At 47.2% G+C, this 24483-nt stretch overlaps 1 protein-coding gene across 3 annotated transcripts in view; it reads left to right on the forward strand.

Annotated features, from left to right (window-relative positions):
• Positions 1-24483, forward strand: part of LOC1277636 (lutropin-choriogonadotropic hormone receptor) — a 98478-nt gene that overhangs the window by 44904 nt on the left and 29091 nt on the right. Inside the window, exon 1 of one of the 3 annotated variants that reach the window (XM_061656705.1) lies at positions 8947-9087. The exons of the other annotated variants lie outside the window; for them this stretch is intronic. The gene's annotated coding sequence lies outside the window, so the exon portion shown is untranslated. Of the gene's footprint in view, positions 1-8946; positions 9088-24483 lie in introns of those variants that run through there. 3 annotated transcript variants of the gene reach the window in all.

Genomic DNA, 24483 nt, shown 5'->3' on the forward strand with positions numbered 1-24483 from the left:
ATTCGAAACCTGGCGGAGAAGGACCTGACAATGGCCAGCACAGTGCGGATGCGGTGGCCCCGGTGTCGCCTGCAAGTCTTTACGAGTTTTAAAGAAACTAAGGCGGGCTTAGAAAACCTCGAGCAAAACCTCGATGCATTGAAATCGATTCGATACCGACTAAGCCAGCGCTGGAGCGAGGGCATGCAAGATTGTGGATGCACCTTTTCATCCAGCGCTGGAATTGGAATTGCTCGGAGATCGAAGGCGGCCAAGGTTTTCCGCACTCCGGGACCGCTATCTTACAGCCACACTGACACTGACCGAATTGCACCAAAGTGCAGCTTCCTGCAGGGCTTGGGCTTGGGCGCTGGGAACAAAACCTCAAGCACGGGAAGCTCGCTCCCGTTTCGGTGTAAAACCGGATGAAATATAACACTAAAACGCACATAAAAGTTTAATAACAAATGAGGATGCGCTCTGGAAGGACTGCTGGAAGGGTGTTTTGTACCAGCTCCAGCACACACACAATGTCGGGGATTGGGGAAAATGATACCGAAGAAGTAGCGCACCAAATGATGTTATTGGACGGTGACGATAAGGAAGGAAACACATTGGCTTCCCATTCAACGGGGTGCAACCTTCTGTGAAGCGTCCGCTACTATCCGTCGCTGGCAGTGGTGTTGATGGTCAGCTTTTGCCCCGCTTTTGCCAATATCCACGGTGGCACCAGCATGAGAACCACTTGCCCTCCCCCCCGGGTTGCCGTTGGTGACGCGAACCGAAACAATATAAATGGAAACTTCAGCGCTATTGCTTATCGAATTGCTTCGCCAACAGGAGAGTGTTGTTACGGGGGTCTTCGCGTTGCCCCACTGAGGTTCATGCTTGGAGGGGGGAGGGGGGACAGAAAAAAAAACATTAAATTTAAAATTGCATCCTTAAGCGTCTCCCCCCATTTCCCTTCCCTTTCTCTACGCCACCAAAGCGCGAGTGATGTGCTGCTGGCGATTAACGGAGTGATAAAACGAATGGCAAGTACATGAACAAGTTGTTATTGTGTGCTCACGAGGTTGGCTTTTGTTGTTGTTTTTGCTCGTTGCTGTTGTGGTTCCTTCCTTTTGCACTGTTGCTGCTCAGAGCACGATTGACGGGTATAATGGTTCGATTCGGATCTGTTGTGGAACGATCTTTCGAGTGCGGAGGTTGTTGTTTTGCTGTCGTGTTCGAAGTGCACAGTTGCAATACAATCTTTATTCGATTTTTTATGTACTCTGCGGAGGGGGTCGAACTTTGAATGCAGAGTAAGGAGTGCATTAAAATTTTTTTTTTTTAATCATCTAGAACACATTCAACAGTTTTGTAAGAGATCTCTCCAAGGTTTGATGATTGTTGTTAGTGTTTTTTTGTCAAAATAGATTATTGCTTTGCTTTAATTCAAAGAAATGTAAGAATTTCCGATTGCAGAGAAGCTTTAATTTCCTTCTATAAAATATACATGTTGCGATCTGCAATCATAACATTAATGCAGTCATATTTGCCCGAATGTCTAGACGCGCGGATTCTCCGGATTATCGTCAGCATTGTGTTGACAGACACGGCGGAACATTAACATTAATGCTAGAGAGCTGCCGCACCACCAACAACGCATATGAAAACATTTTATTTTCACCTCCCAAACGACGAAAAACACATGTAAATTTTTATTGCAGCTGCTGTCTCGCCAATTTTGAAGTGTTTTTATTTGGTTGGAAATAGCCGCACTGAGGCGAAAGTAAAGAAGTGCATAAAATTACTATAAAAATAGTTACAATTTCGGACCGAGATTTGGCATTAGATTACTAGGAACGATTTGCCGGAGAAGACAGCAAACAATCCAACAAAATCGCTAGCAAATGCTCCATGGAGCGTACAGCTAATCATCTGCGAAATCTGCTTGTCTTGGTCAACATAAAACCCGTCTGGCTCATCAATTCAATTAGCTCGATGCGCAGCAAGCACAAAAATAAAACAAAACGCCTCCCATCCCAGCTCCAATGGTGCTGTAATTGTAATCTTTCGCCACGCTCAAATCACAGATCGCGCACCATTTCGCGCGACACCTAGAGCAACAAAGTGCCAAAGAAGTCTGCATAAAAGTTGCATCGTATTGATGTGTGCGAGATTTGTCTGCGCTTTTTTTTTTGGGCGTGCTTTTCCCACTCTTGGAGTGGCATGGAAACAGAAGCCCGGCTAGCTGACTGCTTTTAATTAGCAGCCAAGCGAGCAACAATCGTTTACCATCTAACCCGAAATCGTCCAGTCATGAACAGAACGGCAACAGAACAAGTTCTGCCAAATTTAGCTCATCCAACCACAAACGCGCCACACTGAATGGGTTTTGGGGAGGAGGGATTTTTTGTGTTTGCTTTGCTTTTGCACTCAACGTTTCTCAACGGCCCGACCACTGGCTCTGCTTTGGTGTACGTTTCGGGCAGCTTTCGATAGCTAATTTGTCCTCGGGCGTCGGTTGGGCAATGATTTTCGGCTGGTCCTCAAAGGCGACCCCGCTGACATGTCTGGGGTGCATAAATTTTCCGTCCGTGTCGCCGTGTCACCCGTAATCCTTGACGGGCGCATTGGGTTGTAAATCGTGCAGCGGGCGGTTGATCGCACATTTCGTGGCACCGGCGAGCGCCGGCGGTGGGACCCCGACAGAAGCAGCAGCGATCGTGGCGCCCCTCGCGAACGACACAGGGAGACAAGTTTTGCGCTCCAAAAGCGCTGTCCTGAATTTATGTCGTTTAATTTGTAATTAAGACATGAACAATATACTGTCAACCTGAGTTCATTTACCCATACCTGGGTGCTCGGCGGTAAAGCTCTCGACCACTCGTATGCCTATAATTTGCCAACTGCATGCTCCGGAAACCTTCCCTGCCGAAGGGAAGCGAAAGGCAGAAGATGAATGTGAGACAAGATCCTGGCAAAGATTGCGGCTGGCGATAATGAAACAGTGTTTACACTCGGTCGGAAATCGGTTCGATTATGCGTTTAATTATTGGTAAGCTTTTGGTGGAGGCTACCGTAGGAAGCAACCCATGATAATTTGCTACTATTTCACAGTGATTACTGATGCATTTTCGGAGGTTGTTATTACAAAATCTGTGAACAGAGGGAGATAATAAGACAATGAAAGATGAACAAAGCAAACTATCCGGCTCGAAGGACCATTTGACCATGGAGCAATGTTTTTAGTCCTTCGAACCGGATTATTCACGTGCTCTACAACAAAGTGTTGGAAACCTTGGGTAGCTTGCGTTATCTTAGCCATAGGTAACGTAAGCGAACCTGAAGAATATATTGTTACCTGTAATTAGCCTCTAATCATTTGATCTCGTTCTGTTATCATTTCTATGATGCAATCTTGTCAAGAACTCAAATGATGCAACACTCTATGAAGTTTTGTCTATAATGTTATTCAAACTACGATGTGATGCAATAAATGATGCAATATGCACTGTATTTTTAAAACATGAAGGTTTGAGGTCTCGAGATACTCAGAAACCTCGTTTATCAACATCCCAGTACACAAAGTAACGAAGGAAACGCAACAAATTAAAATCCTCCCAAATTCCTGGGTGTTTCTACGCCGCATGCGGTACCCTATCCAACTACTCACAGTCACCGTAATTCGCTAATTAAATGTTATAAAACAATTCCCGCATAAACGACGATATACCATAAAAATTTGCTCTGCACCACCGAACGGCGGTTCCTTGTCGTAGTAATGGAATAAAACAGCACATTTATGAGCCAGTAGTGTTTTCAGATTGGCCACAGCAAAATAAATTACCTCACCACCCCCTCCTAGCAAACCCATTTTATTGGCGAACCCACTTTGTGTCCGAATCAGCATTTCGAGCCATTCAAACTTCACTAGCAACTTACTTTTATTGCACTTCTTTTAATGTGCATACACACAGGCCGGAGCAGCGGTACGTGTGCATACCGATCAATTGACCCGCTTTTTTCCTGCGTTGTTGTGGCGTTGCGTTGGGAGTGAGGGGTGGGGGGGGGGGTCATTTTATGTCTCCTGGGGAGGTTCTTTTTTTCGGGGTGCGTTTTGGGTTGATTTGTGGCTGCAGACGGCCAGCGAGGAATCGGAATAAAGGAATCGCATGGGCAACACGGTCCCATGCTTGATATGGCCGTTCCGGCTTACATTAATCTCTAATGCATCATTGAGTGCATTGCTAATGTACCGTTGCCGATATTTATGGCACCGTTGCCCAGGGCCTTGGCTACTGTACCGATGGTGGTGACCCTTTCGTCCGAGTTGTTAAATTTGTCCTAATTCAAGCAAATCGAAACCGGAGAGGAGGCGCTTGCGCCTCACAACCGACCGCATGTCCTCCAGCTTGACAACCACGGTTTGACAGTTTTAATGTTTTGCCTTGTCGTTTATTTTTCTGCCCGCTTTACAAGCACCCAATCTGAAATGCAATCGCCCTGCAGCAGCATCAGCACCAGCAGCGGCAAACTTTTCTTTTTCTGGGTCACTCGACACACGAAGAGGCGAGAGGCACGGGACCAACGCGGTACAGCATAACACCGAAATAGGAAACATTTTTGCTCATTAAAAAAGAAAAACGACTCAACATCACCGCTCAATCGATCGGGGAGGTCCGGATCCGGTATCCTAACCATAAATCCAATGCTCGATCGGTTGTGGCTGGTGGGTTCGGCGGTTGTGGCGAGCGGCGACAGTACACGATGCCTTTATTTCTTTTTTGTTCCCACGGACCACAACTCGGAACCTGCACTCGGGCGGGGCGGTGCGGTTTAGTTGGTCGATTTTTTTGTTCAACTCGTTACCACCCTTTACTTGCTCCGGCCCTCCCAGCAGCCAAGATTGGCTTCAGATAGTATCCGAGCAGTAGCGATAAAATGATAAAAATTCGCTCAATAATTCGACATCCAACAACGCGCGCCGACATTGTTGCGGCTGTTTCTTGCTTTTGCTGTCATCGTCGGAGGCCTCTGTGTGACTTAAACGTCAATTGGCGAAGGATAACCCCAGCCTGCCGACGAGATAATGCAAACGTTTCGGGGCCCCGTAAACGGACCCATATTTGCTAGAGACAATCGCCTTCATGTCCTTTTTAGGGATTGTGGCGCGCATACAATAGTCATAAAATCATTCCGAGGCCACACGGTGCCCCGCGATGATGTGTGGCGGCCGGCTTGCATGATAAAGCACCAGATTTCCACCTGTCACTCGTGGGGTTTTTGCAGAGCGATGATGTATAAAAATCGGTAGGAACCGCCTGCTCCACCGCCGGCACCTTTTGGCACCTTTTGTGCGGAACAAGCCTTTGATGTGGGGCGGGCGGGCAGGCTGGTGCGTTTTCGCTTCCACGGGAGCGCGCGCATTCCATCAAAATGGGTGCGTGCGCGTCGTAAGCTGTCGGGTACGATCGCTTCCGACCGCTGCTCTGGGGGCAGTGTGATAAGGCAATTAATCATCTTGGACCTGCTGCTACTGCTGCTACTGCATGGGCCGATGCTGACGCGCACGCCGACAGCTGCAAAGCGATGGATTGTGACAGAGGGCGCGATTTCCGTCGCATCACGCATCGGAACACGGGAAAAAAAGGGAGCGCAATGTTTTCGGTTCGCTGTGACAGCCGGGCCGGGAAGACGAATGGTTTTCCGGTGGTGCTTGTCTAGGGACCAGCATTCCACGTTTGGGAGTAGTTGGGCGCTGGAAGCCGGGTGTATGATTTAGTAAGGAATTGGTTAGTTCAATCAACTGGTTGCTTGGGAAAAGGTGAAATAAAGTTTATTAAAAGTGAAAATTTGCAACTAGCTGTTGATCGTTTTGTTGAAAATCCTCATTGGAGTTGAATATTCAGGAGTAGATTTTGATAACTTTACAAAGAAGTGATAGAGATACGGGAACTTATCATAGGATTTACATTAGCACCAGCTGGCGGAAAATACATGAACTACTCTACGCTCATTTTGAATTTATTATCATTTTGAAAGTATTTAAAAGCAACATAGAGCAGTTGAACTTTACCTAAGAGCTTCATAATCACATCTTAACCCAAATTGAAAGCAAACATTGCGTCCATTGCGTCCAATCCTCAATGTCCACGTCCATGGAGATGAGTTATATGCAATTATGAAACTTAAACTATCCGCGCTACCCATGAAAATAAATCTCCATTTGATTTACTCACCAACAGTCCCGCCCGGGGGTCTCAGCAGTCGGGTTTTTGTCCCAGCGCTTTACCACCCTCCCCGGGGGCAGCTGTTTCGCGGATAAGCGATCGCTCAATCCATCTTGTCTAAGCTCCGACGCAGCAAAACTGCACCCAACATTCAATTTGCCGCCACGCTCGAACAGGTTGCTGGTCGCAAATAGAGGGGGGAAAAAGGCAAAAAGACGAATCGGCTGCTCGTTTCGGTTTGGAATGTCTTCACCATGACGGCCGGGGAAGGGTGTGGAGTATTTTTTCTGTTCCCTTTTTATGCGCCACCACCAACTCCTTTCGAGTTTCTTAGACCCCGGCGCTCATGTCTGCTCAGGATGCGAAACGACGCGGTACTGCGCTTCATTAACGAACAAATTAAGTCAATCTTCTCACATAGACGTTCACACACACACGCGCACGCACCCAAACACTGCCGCGGGTGCACTCGATCGGGTAATCGTATTCATGCCCTTTTTCATCTTGGAATGTCGCTCGGAGGAAAAAAGGAAGGAACCGTATCGAGGAGAGCGCTTGGAAAAACGCAAGACGCACAGAGTGTTCAATGCTTGTGAGAAAGCAAGTAGCGGAGGTTTACCTACCAGAAGCACAGTGCCGTTTGTCTGTTGGTGTTGGCATATTCCAACGTAAGAAATTCATTTAGATAGGTTTAGATCCTTCTTTGGAATAAAAGTTTACGTCTCCCCTGTGCTTCTAAACGCTTCATCAGAAATCGAGAAATCGGTTCGATTCAATCAACAAATGCATACACTTCAGGCGATCGGCGACATCATCGGAGTTCGGTAAGCAAGCAAGCTCGGTGGTGGGGTTTTGGGTGGCAAAAGTAATTAAAAATGTGTAGCTGCATCGTAGCAGCTTCTCACGACGGCACGGCAGCGTTACGTTTAATTACACCTCACAGGGCAAACACGATCAGGCCCCGGCATGCTCGGGCTCGGGTTGGAACTGAACTGCAATCCCCAGGATTTGTGTGTCGCCTGCACCAGTTGCCATTAGATTGCAGCTTCACGCAGAGTGTGTGTGCACGCCTCGTCACGATGGCAACATCACTCGCGCGACGAGCAGTAATCCCCTTACCCTGTCGGTTTAGAAAAAAAATCGAATCGTCCGTCCGTGCCGTTGTGCTGCAAGGAACAAGTGCGACCGGATAGTGGTGCCTGCAGGGCGAATGAAGTTATTTGCATATTATTTATACTTTGTCTAAGTAATCAATACAGCCCGGGCGACGCTGCCTTTGGTGGTGGTCTCTCCGCCTTTGGTTTGCACTCGGCCCCGTTCGGTGCAGCCTGAACGAAACTTTTGCCTGACTGACCCAGTTCCGTGGGCCGGGGTGTGATAGATAACATCCGATCCGGACGCGCTCAGCCCGTCACACCGGCATCGGCACAGGCAGTAGCATTACGGAGTCATTATTTTGCGTCAGATAAGAAGGATGACTCTGTGGAAAGTGGCGGGGTGGCGATGCCATTCGCTGGAGCAGCGGGACGAAGCGTTAGAAGTGAGTAATTAGCGTCCAAAGCGTTCCGGGAAGTAAACGACACTATTTCATGGTAATTATTTGGAATAGATCTTGGAACTGATAGCGATTACCAATGAGGAGAGGATAAGATCTGCCTTAGAGGGTATGAAAATGAAAAGGAGATTGTTTTTGAGCATGATTTTTATACATTTTCAGTAAAAATGTTGATAAAAGGTATAATTATTTTAAATAGTATCTGAAATAAAGGTAATTTCTTCAATAAAAAATATAGATTTCTTACTTTATGTATGCTTTTCCGTTGCTGAATTAGATCCTGGGATGTAGTTCAGAAATTTTGACAATTTTTGTAGAGTTGTCATGTCTTAAATTGCCCTTATGTTAAGCGATATATGTTATCTTGAGCGCCTATCTGAGACTTTATGTTCATTTATGACAGGAAAGTGAATTAAATGCTGACACATTGTTGAAAATAAATGCAATATTTACTTCACCAGACAGCATTATAATCTCAGGTCCGGAAAGATAGCGCCTGATAGGTGGCCAATAGTGCCATAATCGAAAATTATCGTCCAAAAGATCTTCTTCGAAACAATAATTATAAACCCTTCCCTTGCTTGCACTCGAGATAAGCTAACCTCTTATCGTACCCGATCGATAAGACTATGCCACGGCTTCCTGGACCTTCGTCCGATTGCGGACCAGTTGTGTTCACAGTTAGTTCACGCTGCATTTCACTCCAAGTCCACATCCAAAGAGGGAAACCATGGGCACCACGACCCGTTTCCACCGTGCTGCCAGCACCGGCAACGTACTGCCACTCAAGGAAGCAACTCGCTGGGACGTAAACGCACCGGACGAGAACCTCCTAACACCTGTCCTGCTAGCAGCAGCCAACGGGCAGACAAACGCCCTCACGGTGCTGCTCAAGCGAGGAGCCGATCTGTCCCGCACGGACCGCTCAGGAAGTACCGCCCTGCACCTCGCAGCAGCCGCCGGCCATCGCCAGTGCGTCGAGTGTTTGCTAAGCGTGAACGTCAACGTGTTCGAGCTAAACACAGCCGGCCGAACGGCACTGGACATGGCGAAGTTGCACCGTCAGGTCGAGGTGGCAGAGCGGCTGGAACAGTATCAGTGGCAGCTGGCCAACACGAACCCGGCCCGTGCCGACCAGCTGCGCAAGCGGGCGGCAAAGCAGTACGAGAAGCTAAAGCAGCGGTACGGCACCGTGATTGCTCTTAACCTTGGCGAGAGCTTCCGGGCGCTGGAGGAGCACACGGCACTGGAAGAAAGTGTGTAGTTCCGTTGCGTGTATCAGAGTTCAACGGTGGCGATGAGAAGAAAGAGCTTAACTGGATCCTGATTATACGGGTACGGATTGACCTAATTAAGTTGCTTGCGGGAGTGTGTTGTTTCTGATGTACTTTCCATCGTGCACGGGGGCGGGCAACAATACTCTGACTTCCGGGCTACGTAAGCATATTGTGCAATCACCAACCCCTTTTGGCGTGCGATTTTCTGCGTGAGTTGGTGAAATAGATGAGCTCTGATTTGCTTACGCGGTGCTCCGTTCCTTCCACCAGTAATGGATAGTGATCGTCCATTCGAGGCCCTCATTTCGATGAATGAAAAGATTACTGACAGACGAGATGAGATTTTGTGCGAGCGATGGAGCGTTCGGGCACCATTATGCACAGCCCCAGTGGAAGCAGGAGGCCAGCAGATCCTTCGCACTGGCGAAGTGGTTCCGCCGGGTTCATGAAATATTCATTTTAGGCCGTGAAAAACTGGAAAACCTTCCCCGGTGGATGCCGTGACCCCAAAATCGACTCGCCCATTTGCGTTGATCGTAAAGCCATCTATCGTCGTTGTCTTCATTGGGTCGTTGGCGAGCCTCGGCCGCAACAGAAACGTGCATGTGGATTCGCCCGCAATGGTGGCAATAAACCTATCGGGGGAGGGAACCGCTGGATCTGTGTCAGAAAGTGCGACCACCAACACCGCCTGGGAAAGTTTGCTTCCCACTTTTTCTCCCGCTTTGCGCTGGCGATACACAAAATTTCCATAAATGACTAGCTCAAAGTGGAAGAAATCCCATCAATTCGCCCCAGGGACTTGCGGCAGTAGCAGCAGCACACGTCGGCAGGACAGTCTCCTCAATCCGCCCAGTGACTATTTTGCATCGTCACCGACTGTGTCAGCTATGAACGGCTAGGGACATGAGTCGACCGGCTAGTGTGGGAAAAGCTCGATAAAGATAGACGGCGGCTGGGTAGGACCATCTCCTCAACTCCAACTTTTGAGCGAAAAAGCGCACGCCCGTGTGCGCCCCCCGTCTGTAGTGCGGTTGATAACAGCCAGTCAGTACTTGCCGCCCAGGAGACGAAATCTCTAGTCTCTCTTATCGGTCGAAACTACGTCATGGGGTCGTAAACCGGTACGAGCGCACTTCGCTTTATAGGGCTTGGGGATCGATTTTGAAGTCCATTACTTTGGATCCGTTTGCTTTTGATCGTTTTCTTCTCTGTGATGTGCAATCTAACGGCGGCGTCATGGTGGGTTAGTGATGTGAGGAGTTACATGTGTGATCCGACGTTGTTATGCTGTCGGCTGGATTCCCGGATAAGCTGGTAGGGACGGTACGCGAGCGAGCAGGTTTATTAGCAGTGAAATTGAATCGAGTTTAACAGGCAAATGAAACGCAGAGAATTGAGTAATGCACCATAACACATCGCTGTAAATAATCATTGAAATTAATAAAAAAAAATACGAAGAAATTGTGTACCCAGACTGTGAACGCCTTAAGTTATGCAAGCTAGAGCGCTCTAAGGTATGCAATAAGCAGTACATTATTATGTTTTTGAATAAAAAATAAGTTTCGGAGCAAATTAATCCATCATTTTATCTTGTTTTGCGAGCTAACCTCAAAGTATGACATAATGCTTAACATATCCTCAGTGAAATCAAACAAAATAAAATTTAAATCAAACATTTTTCAGCCATCGAATGCCACCGAATGGAATGCGCTTCATTTTTAAAAGCATAAATCACACCCCTCCATAAACAGCATGATCCACAAACACGCTCTAAAACTGGCCATTCGTTACAATTTTTCTCACCAATCACCGACCAATGCCGTCTCAACAAACTCTGCGCCTCGTTGAGTGCATTTCATTGATTTCACGACCATTTGTCAGCCAGATGTTGCTTGCGCTTTTAAAGCTTGCCCGTTTTTCCCTCGCCCTTATATTTGTGTATATTTACTCTCACTTTCACAAAACTGCTCTTTCCCAGGAAAAAAACACACACAAACCCCCTCGGGCCTGTCTGCCAGTCCTTGTGTGTGTGTGTGTGTGTGTGTGTGTGTGTGTGTGTGTGTGTGGCATTCCGAGAGGGAAAGAGTGTTTTCGCTTGATTACCATCATAAACTACACTCGCCTGTTGTGTTCTGGTGCGCACGCGGACGATGTTTTACGATCGGGATGCCCAATTTTCGATCGAGAGCACTTTCACAGAGTGCCATTTGCCCGGTGGAGGCGCTGTTGGTACAAAAAAGTCCTGGCCCGATTAAGCCCTGGCTCGACAAAAACAGACCACCCAAAAGCCACCGGTTGTGTTTTGGGCGGGAGGGAATTTTGGCGGGTGGATTGAAAGCGAGAGAAGAAGCAAAACACAGACACAAAAAGTGTGTGCTTTCTTCGGTTTCGGAAAAAAGGTTTCACACTTTAGACTTGAGGCGAAGGGGCGAACAAGGAGATGCCGAAAGCAATTAAGCGACAGGGCCGAATTGGTGACGCGTCACTGCGGGAAAGGTCATCATCGATTTGGAGGGTATATTTTGAAAAGCAACGCGTTTTTTCCCTCCCTGGAGGACAGTCTGGAAGGATTGACGGAGATGGCCCGTTGTTGGTGTCGTTTTGAATGGCGTGTTCGAGACGCCGGGGAGCAGTGGCACTGATTTATGGCGCACCCAACAGACGGGGACCGCACCACACAAAAATCGTGCCACTCGGTTGAAAGGAAAGCCACAAAATCGTTGGAAAACTGCATCGGTGGACACTATTTTTACGCCACTCGCCTCCCACTCTGACCACGAGAAAATCCATCATACGCACACACACAATAAATGTTTGCGTTCGGATGAGCTTTTACCCACTCAACAGAGTGGCAGAGCAGAAAGATTTGTAGTCGCCTGCGGACAGATAAACCCAAAATCCAACAGTGGAGCATCGGGAATGTGGACCCACGCAAAGAAAAACACCTCAACCAAAGTCAATAGAAGCGGACCATGCGCTGCGATTGATGGTGGGAAAGCTGTGTGTGTGTGTGTGTGTGTGTCTAGACGCCGGACAATCAATTGCCGGCTCGTTGGGTTCGTTTGAACGGGAGCATATTTATCCCCCACACTGTGATTCAATTATGCTACCAATCAAACAATTTGTTCCGTTTGCCTAGCCATCCCTAGCCAGCGGTGTCATAAAACGGGTGCTAAAGCACTGCACTTAAGCCTTTTGTTAGTGATACTACACCTGTGCACGCTGTGGAACGCGCGTGCTGAACTGGGTGGCTGATGGGTGACGGTGTGCAGGTTGTTATTGATACCCGAAGGCCAATTAATGCACGGCATGTGTGGTGCATTGGTGTGGTGCAGCAAGCAAAAGCTGCCACACCGCTACCGCCACACATAGCAACATAGTAAGGCGGCGAACGGCAAGCGTCGTCTCTTACCTGCATGGCTAATGCGTTGGCTGTGGTTTCTGTGTTCGTTTTTTATTGCACTTACCCTTCCAACTAACCCCCAGACTCCCTGCCGACCGCTCGATCGAGCCGGACCCGGACGAATGCGCGTGCTATGGAGACGTTTAATGGTGGACGATTTGTTGACGGGTGTCTCATCGCTGGCGGGGGTTTTTGTGGTGTCGGGTGATTGATTTTGATTTCCCATTACACTGATTAAAGACACGCTAAACGCTTCTGTGTGCCCCGGCCTCCCCGCCCCGGGAGCTAATGGGTTAATTTGCTCGTTTATTCAATTTAGAAAGTGGGGCTACAGCCGGGAAGAAATTGCACGGGAAAATTGCTCATCAAATTGCAATACATTGTAGTGATTATTGATATGCAGCATTATGTGTTGAATTGAAGGACCTCTTGTTCTTGGGATTCTATTTAGCTAGAAAGGTGTTCTATTGAAAAGCGCCTAAAGTTATGCAATCAGTAATACATTTAGTAAGTAAAAAGGCAATTTTTAAGGCATTTCAAGACGTTGGGAATGTCTACTGCAATTTTTCATGAAAATCAAATTCAATTTTGTACTCAATCTTCCCTAAGCATTAAGTTCATTTAATCAAAAACTCAAACACCTTCGCTACGAACCAAACAGCAATACAGCAATCTATCACCGAGTAGCCAAAAGATCAAATCCCCCTAGTGAGCATATCTCTTGCAAATCTCATTAGTAAATGAGCTCAGCCCCATTTGTAACTATATCCGTACTGTTTGCCACTCTTTACGGTGAAGCAAACCGAGGAGCACTCTCCCACCGCGCTAGCCACCCTTCGCTTAGCCTCGCCAACCATTTCCGCAAGCTGATTTCATTTCGATGCACGAGCCCAGAAAACAGCTGGCGGGAAAGTTTGGCCTTTTGCTCGCTTTCGCATGCATGGCAAGTAGTAGCGCCGATCCAGTTGCAGTTAAAGCTTTTGCACCGTTGGGAAAAGCAAATAAGGACCCTGGACCCTACTCCTTTTCAATGGGACTCCTCCTCCGGCACCAGCACAAAACAGATAAAAAGCATAATCCACGTAGTCGTGAGTTTGTGAGTTTGCCACCGGAACATGTTTCCGAGTGTGAGGTTTATGGTGTAGCTTTCTCTCTCTCACTCCGTCTCTCTTCCCGTGGATTACGTTTTAATCACATGTTTTTCTAAATGCTCTTGGCTAGCCCCCCCTCTGTGCAAGACCTTCGAATTCGTGGCTGTGCTTCCGCCTGATAAGGCAGCGCTGCGCTTTGGTTGTAAAAGTCGTAGCACCAAACCATCAGCCCTCGTATTACGCGCTCATGCACGCTCTTTGCACTGTATGCCAGCAGTGGGATGGGAAATGAAACTCATTTTCCTATTCCAACATGCGACTGCCCCCTCTAAATAACGCACTAGCTCCGACCGTGCAACTTATCTCCTTCCTTGCTGCCTCCCCGCAATGTGCTAAACGCTGTAACGATATAACGGGCAATTTATTAAAAGTTTGTTTATTATTTTATTCATGGCGTGATTATTATCATTAGGGCGTCGCTAAAAGAGCACCCGAAACACTGTGCACTCAGTCGCTGCTACACACGCCGCAGGCTGTATGGAAATGGTACAGGAAACGCGCTCATGGGAAAACGCGCTCCAGCGTAGGCTTTCCAGCGCTGGAGAAAAGGGGCTGGCCTCTTTCACTCGTGTGTGTTTGGCGCGTGTGTGACACACTGTCAGGCCACGAAACAGGTTAAATTGATGGCAAGGTAATAACACCGTAATCAAAATGGTCCCCCGCGAGTAGCGTGAGCAGCACGCTGGAGGACCACGATACTAACCTGCTTGTGGGGGGTTTCCCTCGGCTCGTTGTAACTATCGGGCGGATTTTTTTCCTCTCTCTCTCATTGCTTCAATTGGCGCGAAGGGGTTTTTCCTGGGAGCGCGGAGGGAGATTCGTTCGCTTCACCAAACCTTGTCAGGTCGATTGGTCGGCGACAACGTGTTGGCGTGTAGGTTTATGGTCGCACACACACACACCGTTGACAGCGTGTTTTGTGGTTTGGGATAATTTTTGCTTGTGTTTCTATGAACCCCGTTTAACGACAAAGCACTATCGGGGAAAGGACTTTCGAGGGGGGGATGGAATGTGTTGGAAGCGATTGCACTTTTGCAGTGGTCGGCAACCTTTTGATGCTCCAAATGTAATGAATTATTCCGAAAACAATCTTACTATTATAATGTTTACTTCAAAGCGTTGAAATTTTTCGCATTTTTGTAAAAAAACATAAGATTTGTAGTGTATTCTGAGATGCACCTAGCATCAAATGCCTACTCTTTAGATAGCGTTCCAACCACTGCACTGCTCGCAGAAAATAGAAGGCAGGCTCTGCAATAAATGTACAACGCCGTACACAGCCGGAAAAGGGAGGACGCAATTTTTCAACGACCTCACCTCCGCTCGCTACACAGCCACGACGATCGTCCCAGGGGACCCTTTCAACGTGTGCTCCACCACATTTGATGGTGCTGCATATGCTGCGGGGCGAAATGAATTTCTCGCTAAAAACCATTAAACGCAACAGGGTGTGCGTAGGTTTGCAGTGCACCACGCGGTGGAAAACGGTGGCAAACGAAGCCACCCTCTCGGAAACGGAGTATCGCACTACCCATTTCACGCAGGTATTGGAAAATAAATTTTCCTTCCCGTTCCGCCGGGGCCGGGGCCTACGAACCGGGTTGTCGTGTATCGTTTGCAAATTTTAGGTCACGTTTAAATAAAAAGCAGCAAAATAGATTGCAATAGAGAACGACGAGACGGTTCCTTCCATCGGTTGGAAACGATTTTAATGAACGGACATTAACCACAGGCGAAAGCGCAGCAGCAGCTCGGGACGGATCTGGTCTGGTCAACATGTTTTCGTTGCTTGGTTCGGTGGTCACGGCATTACACTCAAAAGTTGGCCAGCTCGCCGGACCAGTTTGTTATTCGACCGAAGGGAGCTGCATGTCCCAATTTAATCCAGACACTAATGTACTGTCCTGGATGCATCTTTGGGGCCTATAATTTAAACTCCTCTACTGAACACAAAGCTCTAGCCCATGTACAGCCCGGAAGGAAGTCAACAGGACGGGAAAATAAGTACCGAAACCGGGGCAAAGAAATGTTACCATCGATATCGCATTCTTCCGTCGGTGCTGGGTAGCAAAACACTCTTGCACGACCTACAATGGACCTACACTAACCGAGTGAAAACGATTAAAGGATTTGCTGACTGAATTTTATCATGCTGTCGGAACGCGCCCCCAAAAACATGAGACCACCGTGGTGGTGGAAAAGAAATCGAGAGCAGGGGTGACACATACACACACAAAAAGTTGTTGTTCCAAACGACCTTTTCTGCGGGCTCACGGTCTCCGGGAAAATCCCGAAACGCGAGGGGGATTAGGTAATTACGTAAACATAAATCAGCACAGCTTCCAGCTGGGCTGCCGCTACACGAGAAAAACAGGCCCGTTTGGCCTGTTCTAATGCTGTTTAGTTGTTGCCGGCATCGGGTGGCATCGGTTGCGGAAGACGACGACAACCTGTATGCATAATTAATGTTTTTTGCAGTGTTTGTGCGAGATTTTAATGCTTTATACGTGTGCACGTGTTGAATTCAGTGGTTTGTTGCATAATTGTAAGGACGCTCTGGGGCGGTCGTTTTTTGAAGCTTAATTTATACGGCGTAGCTTCAGAAGCGGGAGCATTGAAATGAAAAGCTGAACGATCAATTGTTGTTGCTAGAAATCCAACCCACCTTGAGCAGCATCAGCAATGAGGTATCATCATCAGGTGTCAGGCTGCAGTCAACCGTTATTTACTTCAACGGTTCGGTAGTGGATCGGCGCAAGTATGACGATGGTAACGTGGAAGTAACATGTGTGCCTGCAGGCCGTGAGCATCAATTTCCTGCGCCTCGTTCGCTGCCAACTTCCTGACAGCGGCAGAACAAACACCACAAAGCTCCAAGGGAATCTCCGCCTCAGTGTACACGAGACCCGGATTTGATGTTTTGATTCGCCTGATGACAATGTCAACGAAGGAGGTGGAGCTCTCTCTCTCTCTCTCTCTCTCTGTGTGGTGGAAAGCCGTTGTTTAATCGGTATTCATTTCATGTCACGTCCTGGATCGAAGCCGGATGGTTCGCATACACGCCACCGAAGGGCAGGGAATTAGACAAAGCGGCTTCTGGCGCGTTGACATCGGCCCAGCCAGTGCCGGCAGGCGTTTGTTGATGATTACCGGTGGCATCCGTGCGATATGTCACACTAATCGGACGATTTGCCGGTGGGTGCTGCTTTTGTTCTTCCTCGCTCACCCAGTGTGTGTGTGTGTTAGATTACGCGCAAACTGTCATCACACATGCCAGTGTGATCATCACATACGTATCCGATCGATTATGCTCGATCAATCAACAAGCGTAGCGGGCAGTGGTCGGCAACGCACAAAAAAAGAGCAATGTTTTGGCCTTGTGGAGCGACCCGGTTACCGACCCCGTTTGCACACTTTCTTTCGCAGTTTATTGCTTTATTTTGATTTGATTTCTTTCCTCCCAGTAGTTGGCGCTACAGGGCAGCATGCCTTGCCGCATTCTCATCAGCATTCCTGGGACGTGTGTGTGTACGTTGCTTTGTCGATTCGTGGCACGATTTCGTGGCGAGCATTGAGGCCTGATGGCCTACCGTTTTTAGCTGAACAAGGAACCGACTTTGTTGTTTATTGGCCGTCTTTGAGCTAGCCGTATTGTAGGCCAAGTGTGCTAAACTGTTATACCTTGAGTTGGGTTGTTTTGGCTGATTGTGTGAGTAAAAGAATTTTATTATTCCTTTTCGTCGTTTGTTGCAAATTTAGGACAAAAATTCAAATGTCTTGGGATTAAGAACTTGCATCCTTTCTTTTCAATATTTGATCAAAAGCAGTATTTTCATGTCATCGGGTATTAAATTAACCATAAGAAAAAGTCAATGAGTAGCCAAAAAAGCCACGAGGACCATCTCATTACAATAAAACACAAACTATCACAAAAAAATCAGTAAAAGCGATAGAACACATTCTTTTTGCCATTATAAAGACCTTCATAATTAAATTTCCAACACATTATCCACTGATTCGTCTGGGTGACAAATGGAAATTCAAATGAGAGCACCGAAAAATGCTTTCACATGGCTTTGCGTCCTATCGGGATCGCTTCTAATTAAATTTGCCCACGTTAAAACATAAAAGCATGCTATGGTTTGTTTTTTTTTTCTTTTTTCCGTTTATCAACTTTCCATTTTCACATCCATTTCCACCAGTTGACCTATATGATGACAACCATTAGTCAGTGCAGCCAACATCCCCACCAACGATGCTATATCGGTATCGATCGATCTTTCGTACGTCGTCAATTTTGATTTATGTTACCCATTTGCCGCGCGGCGTTGTCCCGACGCTTGTTGGGAAATAATTTCAATTACCCGCCGACATGACACGACGTTCAAATTTGCATCCATTCATCTTCTGCTATGCCGTCCCGCGGGGATCGTTGCGAAGTGATAAAAAAGGTGCGACACTGCGAAGATTATTAATCAGCTGCTGCCGTCTGACCGTGTGTTGCTTGCAGTGCAGCGATGCACTCACCAAAACGCTCGCCTCGATGGTGTAACGGAAATCCATTTCCCCACGCATTGCGACGACTCCCGTGCGTGTCTGTGTGTGGTGCCTGTGGTTGATTGTTGTATACAAAACAACATTTCACCGAGTGTCACAATATTTCTACACCGGCCCGGGAATGTGACCGGCGCGTAGCGTTTTCGCCAACGATGTTTTGCACCATTGCTCTGTCGGTGCTGGCCGTGGTCTGCACTGCTACATTTCTTGCTACATTTCCTTTCAACATCTGGCTTTCTGGCTGGCGTCACCATTCGTCCCGGGCGGGGAAGAGGAGATTGTGGTGAAGACATACCGGAAATTCCAATCGTCAAAGCAATCACAAAACCATGTCCACTAGAGAGCCACTACACGGCATCCCGGAGTGTGACATTTCTGTGTGAAACGGGCCGGCTATGGGGTCTGCAGCGCGTGGCCGTAGGTCGGAATGACTGGTTATCAAAACTAATTTGTTGCGGTGATGGCGCATTTTTGCCAAACATTGAGCTGTACAAGGAAAGTGGAAAAGAGTGTTCATTGTTTTTTTTTTGTTTTACTTTCTTTCCACTGCCCAAACGAGAGACCCCTAGAGGTGTGGGTAAAATTAAATTATACGCTCAATTTGCACACAAATTGTAATCCATTTGTCGTTTCCGGCCGTGACCGGTGGGTTTGCGTGGCAGCTTCGTTGGGATAAATGGTTGAGGCCTCTTTCTGCTCCTTCCCACCTCAAACGGATCATTTTTGATGCGTGTGCGGGTTGTGGGATAAGGGCCGTGATAAGGGAGATTGAAAAAGGGTCATTTTGAAGCCACCAAAAGGGTTGTGTGGCGTGCCGGTGTGGAGGGAAAAATTGCGTACAGCTTCAGAGTAATTGTTCCAACACCGGTGTCATGACACGCCAAACAATAGAGCGGAGGTAAAGGATAGTCGTAGCAAAGGGAATAATCGTTTAATATAAAGGCTCGAAGCCGTCAAAAACGTGAAGCCCTTGAAAGAGCTACAACAAGGATACAGCATGAAAAGGTCATCCATTATTGTTGTAACCTTTTCGCAGAGCAGCGATAAGATTATGAGTCATTTAAATAATTTGACAACATTGTCACTAGATTCGCAGATCCTTAGACTCAAAATCTGCTTTTAGAGGTTGATGATTACACCGTTAAATTGAATGTCATTCCAAGGTACTAATTATTTTGATTTTTTGTTGAAGAATGATTTTGCCACTCAATTTTGTGCTAACATAAATGATTCGGGCCATTCTCTGAACCATAAAAAGAATGAATTGCCCTTTTTCCATTTCTTTCTATGACCTACAAAACTTTCCTTATCAAACGCATCTATCCATCACCAACGGCAAAAAGGATTGCAAAGTTTTGATTCCTTACCCAGCTCGTCGTCCTTCGCGCGTAGGACGAGGCTCCAGTATTTCAATCAGCGCCATCACATCAATCGAAGCAGAAAACCGTTTCGGACGCTGCAGCTGGGCAAACTCGCACAACAAGAAGCAGCGTTTCATCTGCTCCGAACGAAAAAGCATACGGTGACCTCCTACAAAGAGTGGGCCAACCGAATGAATAATAGCTGGAAATGATTAGTAAAGGCACACTGTCCTTCTGTCCCCGGCCCCATGTTGTGTGTCTGTGTGTGTGGCATAGTTGATGGACTGTAATTTATCATTGGCCGGTCGTCTAACGATGGGCATGACAGAAAGCAAGCTACAAAGAGAAAGAGAGACGAAAAAACACTAAGATCCTTTCGCCACGTGCGATTCTTCATTCTCCATCCACAGATCGTTTATGTTGGCTTTTTTTTGTTCCTCCCTTAAACGATTCACTCAATATTGTAGCCCTAAAACCGGCGCTCCACCCCGTCAGCCCAATGACACACGACTTCAAAAAAACAAATCTTACCGAACACAGAAGTGTGACGAAAATGAGGATAATATTCTCACAACCTTCCTGGCGGGCATGGTTGGCGAAGGTGAAACACCGGAATCATCTACCATTAGGTGGCCATCAGGCACATTGTGACTTGGATGAAAACCGGGCCCCGCCAAAGCACCGGCAACGGCAGAAGGTAATGGAGCTGGAGGCAAACTTTCTTCTCAGCTTTCGTCTGCTGCCACGGCTAGCATTGTTACGAATAGCCAGCAGCATTTATTCTAGTCATGCCCTATTGAGAAGGCATCATAAAGTGATGCTTCTAGTGCTGTTGGTACATCCCGAACCCCGCAGCTTTTTCCCACACACACACCTCCACAGCCCACCGTGGCACACTCACTAATCCAATGGTAAATAAGGAGGAAAAATGGGCACCATTTGCGCTCGCCATGCGCAAAGTAATGACTTTTCAACTACGAACCGTCCAACCTCGCGGAAGGAGCACCAGAAAGCAGATCCAAAAGGAAAAATGCGCCGTCTGGCAGTGCTGCTGCTTCTTTCCGCAGCGTAGATAGGAAAAGCAAACAGGAAAAAAGAGCTCGCACAGTTTGATGGGATTAAATTTGTAATCAAATTCGCTCCTCTTCACAGCCTTTTATCTGCGGCCCCTGGTGATTTTCCACGCAGTTGTTTCCGCCCTCCGCTGTGATGATTCGAAAATCATTACGCGACCTGGAGGAGGCGGGTGGTACAAACAGTGGGGAACAGTTGCGCTGATGGGTGTTTTATGGTGTTGTATTTATTTAAAATCGCAAACCACAAAGCGAAAATCGAACGCAAATAAACATTGCTTTCCCCGCATTGGACTGCATCGGGGCCCGTCTCCTTCCCATTTGTAGACATTTCAGATTTCAGATGGTTTTCTTTGAAAGGTTGAAAGAAAAAAAGGGGTAGGAAAAAGTGCACCTATCGACACATTTCAAACATGCTGCACCGTGTCTGTGTTTACCGAGGCCGTGTTGCACCCCAAAAACGAGGTAAAACCCCCGGACAGTAATTATTTTTAGTTTGGCAAATTGATGGCAAATTCTACGACTGTGGCGCGTTGTTTTGCACATTATTTCATGTCAACAGTCCCCCTCCCCCGAGCGGACGGGACGCGGTTCTGTGGGAGCGGGCGTAAGGCCAAAAAGAAGCAAATTGCAACGATAACACATCTTTCTTCCTGTTGACTGCAGTTTTGTTTTTGTGGCCTTTTTTTGGCTCGATTTTCTTCACCCTCAAAAAGATGTTAACAGTGGCCGTTAAAATGGCACCCCATCCCGCCCAAAAACGATGCACCTTTTTGCAATTCTGTGAACTGCGCATGGGTATGTGTGTGTGTTGACCAGTTGTTTGTTCACGCATCGTTAACGGATCACTTTTTGCACTGCGCTCTCGTTCGCTGACGCGCGAACATTAAATATAATGCGCATCCACTCCTCCACTCCCTAAAGGAAAGAGAGGAAAGGTGGAAAAGCAGTAGCGGCAATTTTCTGGAAGCGTGGTAAATCCGGCAAGTCGGGGCCTGATGCAGTCGAAAATTTATAAATTACCCATTCTCGCGCTGATGCACCCAAGGAGGGGGGGGGGGGATAGCCCGGTGGCAAGGGAAGGGAAGGGACACGTTAGACGAATAATGGCATTACTGTCAACGGGGAAGCGCATTGAGAAATGAACAGCGGGCGCTTGCTAAAACAACACCACAGCACAACTGTGTTGTTGCGCAGAGTTCACAGTTTTGGGGCTGTTTCGTTTTTTTTATGCATGCATTCTTTCTTTCTTTCTTTCTTTCTTAGCCGGCATTCGTTGCGGCCGTCTGATTTTAACGTGTTTGCCATATTTCTTAACGATGCCTGGCCCCGGTGTGCGAATGGATTATTTGCGGCCGGCAGCACCGCGTTGCTGACGCGGAAGACCGCCGCTCAAACCGGTGCAGTTGGGCAATGGCCGAATATTTCCCACGAATGACGTGCGAACGGTGCTGGGGATGGTGGTAGCATGAGGCGGCCGCTGGACGAATGTGCATTGATGGGAGAAATTAACAGCATCATGAATTTTGATTGCCCTGCAGCTAATGATGGGTGGATAAAAATTACACTCACGCATTCGGTGGGGTGGGGTGTGATGCAAAAAAGCGGATGTAAGGTGAAGCAAAATATGGTATGAACCTGGTCTTTTGATACACTTTTAAATGCCATACAATAAAGTGCGGAATTATTGTCCATGTTCTTTGAGAATATTTTTATAATATTAATTTAATTTCGTGTATTTCACTTGCATTGTCTATAAGTCCTAAAAACTTGTTTTTTTTTACGCAAAAAAGAACAACCTTATCATTCGAATGACAATATCAAACATTACATTCCCTGTTCTTCTGTACACCCCATAACAACCGTCAATATGATTGGATTGAAGCATAATTTTCACCATTTCCTGTTCATCTCTTGTCGAAAATCGAATTGTGTTCGCTTGTACCATTCGCCATTTCCTGCACTGGCCACTGACGCTGGCTTGACAAGCTTGTAATGATGTTGCCGATTGTTGCTACCGAAATATGAACTTGGTTCGCTTGGTTCCACCCTTACAAATTCCCCACACACACAAACACAAACGTACCAAAAGACGCACTGTCGACAAAACCGGTTAAGGCCGGAAAATGGATTCGAAAAGAAATCCAACAACCGAACTGAATAATCGAACAACTTTGACTCTAATCTAGTTTGAGTTCATTTTTCAGACTCCTGTTGGAGGGGCGGATGCCCCCTTTTTGGTGGTTCTGTGTTCGAGTGTGTGTGTGTGTGTGTGGGTTCGTATAATATCCCTGCCCGAAATTCCCAGCAGCTGCAAACGTAGCATCCAATTTCGGTTGACGCACAGGAAATTTATTTTATCGCAACTATTCTGCCCGGCAAACCGTGTTGTTGCCGTTGCTGTACGCAAGCGATAAATAACGTCTCGGATGTTTGCTCCCGCTTGGTGAGGATTTGTTGATGAGGAGCGGAGGATTTGGAGAAGAGAAGTGCAGTGGGTGATGGGCGCAACAACAAAAAAGGGACGAAGCGTAAGTGTATGGGAATTGTGGCATCAGTGTGGCGACGGTTGATTGAAGAATAGGAAAACATCTCATCAATCATTTCTATTAAATTTATTACATTCTTGTAACTGATCTATTCTTTGCCTTCACGCGTCCCGGCGAACGAACGAACGAACGTCGTGCGGCGAGGAAAAGGACACCCGATCTCCCGCACCATCCCGCAGCATGCCAGGCCATTCAAGATTTGCTCCCCGTTCTCATAAAGCTTGCTCTTGATCGCTTGCCAGTGAGACTCCTCCCGCTTGATGACGGGATCCGGTTCCACATCCCACCACCCTGTGCTGGTGTATCCAAATTTGATTTTTATCCTTTCGTGTCCAGGCATGCAAGCGAACGCAAGCAATATTCCCAAGCGCAAGTTGTTCCACCCAAGTCGAATGGAGTGATCTGCAAGAAATTCATTTCCTTTCAGGCAACACTTCACACCAACGCACTTCTGGTTCCGGGGTTCCGGGAAATTTGTTTCGCTTTTTTTCCCCCCCTGCCTAGTCTCACCAAGTGTCATCCTCTGCTCTGCCTGTACTTTTCCGCGTGCGAGTATCAGTATCGCAGGCATCCATTCTTCTCCCGGCTGGAGCACTTAGAAAAGAAAACACTCACCCATCCTTCCCAAAACCACAACCGTTCAGGACACTCTTCTTTTTTTGCGTCATGCTGTCTTTTCCCTCACGAGGCACAGTTCCATTATGTGAAAGGGATCTCCCAAGCCGACGCGTCTCGACGGGGGAAATGAAGTGTTAACGACACTTGAACCATTTGATAACGGATTAATGTCTCGATTGGAATAAGCCCTCTCCGTCACCACCATCCCCAACAGGTTCGCTGGTGTGAAAATTACCAGTCCCGGCCAGTGAAAAGATTGACGATTGAACGGTCGGCAATACTGGTCGGTTTGGGGGCGATCTGCAGGGTAATGATTATTTGATGAGAGCACATTTGCAGCTCCGCGGTCGTGTCTGGTGCCTGTCTAGGCTGGTTTTGAGATGAAAATTAATTCCGGCGGCTTCGTAAGTCAAAGTCGCTGATTAAGATGATTAATTTCCGCGATGGCGATGAAATGGTTTGTCAATACGAAGAAAGGAGGTTTTCATTTAAGATAGAGTGAATCGAATGGGGGTAGAAGTGTTAGTTGATAAAGGTGTCTTTTTGTTGCCTTTTTTATAATTTTAAGGCTGTCAAAAAGCATATCAATTAGGATGTTTAAGATGAATGTTGGATTTGGACAAACATGTAATATGTACTTATTGTTGAATGACTTGCTAATGATGTTTGCGTTTCAAAAGGGATAAAGTCAATACTAATCTAATGGAAGGTTTGAGGGAGCCCTAAATTCTTAGAAAGT

Source organism: Anopheles gambiae, chromosome 3 (assembly GCF_943734735.2).
Source record: "Anopheles gambiae chromosome 3, idAnoGambNW_F1_1, whole genome shotgun sequence".
NCBI classification, from domain to species: domain Eukaryota; kingdom Metazoa; phylum Arthropoda; class Insecta; order Diptera; family Culicidae; genus Anopheles; species Anopheles gambiae.